Source organism: Beta vulgaris, chromosome 3 (assembly GCF_026745355.1).
Source record: "Beta vulgaris subsp. vulgaris cultivar EL10 chromosome 3, EL10.2, whole genome shotgun sequence".
In the NCBI taxonomy this organism is placed as follows: Eukaryota; Viridiplantae; Streptophyta; class Magnoliopsida; order Caryophyllales; family Amaranthaceae; genus Beta; species Beta vulgaris.
In genome coordinates this window covers 12,817,899-12,819,664 of record NC_079204.1, presented here as the reverse complement: position 1 = coordinate 12,819,664, position 1,766 = coordinate 12,817,899, and positions in this window count along the sequence as shown.

Sequence of the window (1,766 nt, the reverse complement as noted above, 5' to 3'; positions counted from 1 at the left end):
AATTACTTCAACTTAATTTTTATTAACTTAAACAATTATTTTAAACATAGAAAACTAACTTTATTTTACTCGTTATTTCATTTTAGAAAAAAAATTAGAAAACTTTTATCAAGTTATAAAGGATTTAAGTCAATCTAAATATACTAACTTTAAAAATAGGCTAATTTAGGAATGTTATTGATTTTGTGTTAACAATAAAAGTAACTAAGTAAAACTAATTAAACAAAAAGGAAAAGGAGATTTTTTTTAAAAAAAAGTTCGGTTTCTCAAACTGAGAAACGACGTAAGGAGGGACGAGAGAAGGACAAGGGAGGCCGAAGTAGGGGAGAAGAAGGAGGAAGGGTGGCTATTGTGGCCGGCGGTTTTCGGTGGCTCGATGGTCGGAGAGAGGCGCCGCGAACTGGGCGACAGTAGGGACACAGCAGGGGAGGCTGCGATGGGCTGCAGGGGATGCGCGAAGGTCGCGAGTTAGGGAGGTTGAAGGCTGGTTGGCGCGACTGCGCGAAGGGTGGTCAAGTGGTTCAGGCGGTCGGGTGGGTTTTTTTCTTTCGGTGGTGCGGTGGTTCAAAGGTGGAGAAGGTTGTTAATGGAGGATTGAATATTTTATTTTTATCTTTTCAAAACAAAAATTCAGAAATTGAAGAGGGAGAGAAATGAATTGAAGCAAACCTTTTGAGATAGATTGCTTGAGGATTTTAGTGAGTGGAGTTCAGTAGTTATAGTGGAGGTTGGTTAAGGCCATTAATGGTAGATGTGAGAGGTGAGAAGGCTATGGAGTCTAGCCTTTGAAAATTTACCCCTAAATCTGATATTGTGGTTGGGAATAAATTAAATTTTCTACTGACAAAAGTTGAGAATTGATGACCAATTTAACTCATTTACCGCTGAATCAGAAGGTGAGGAAGGAGGGAGGAAGGAGGGAGGAAGATGGTGAAAACTGTTTTCACTTTTTTTGTTTTTAATTTACCTTTTCTTTTGGGCTAAAAGAAAAAGTGTATGGATAAGGACTTATATTTGGGCTTTGGATTGCTAATAATGGATGGACAACTTGAACAAAGATTCTCACAACCAAAAGTAAAGAGTTTAATTAATTTAGAAATAATGAAATGAATAATAAAACAAGTAAATGATTTAATTGAAACTTGTTGAATAAATCAAAACTAAATGAACTCATTATTTTTTATAAACATAGTTAACAAATAAAATCTCATTATCATAAAATAATTTCAAGTGGAAATAATATTAAATCTTAATAAATAATAAAATAATCTTTGAAAATTCGTGGTATTACATGGATATGGACGCATAAGAATCTGCTGGGTTTAAAGGGCAGGGGGCTGCTCCTAGCCAGGTTAGGCATGCGGGGTCCATAACTGATGTGGGCCTGGTGTGGTGTTGTTGGACTGAGTATTAGAATTGTTATTAGAATGATTAAAGGAGCGGGATTTACCCGGCCCCCTTCCATGCCTACGACCCTGTCGTCTTGACTCCTGCCACAAACACGCCCACCGCCGTGGCCACCACCGCGCGACGGTGACTGAGTGAGTCCCTGTGCCGGAGGTTGTGCCGCCGGTGCCTGAGATGTTGCGAAAGATTGGGCCGACGACCCTTAGCGCGTCGAGACTTTTCATGGAGGAGTCTTGATCGTGCAGTTTCGAATGTTGGCAACAGATCCGACTGTTGGATGATAGAGGCAATATTATCATAATTGGTATTGGTTAATCCAACAACCATACGAAGAACAAGTTTTTTTCGGAGATTAATTG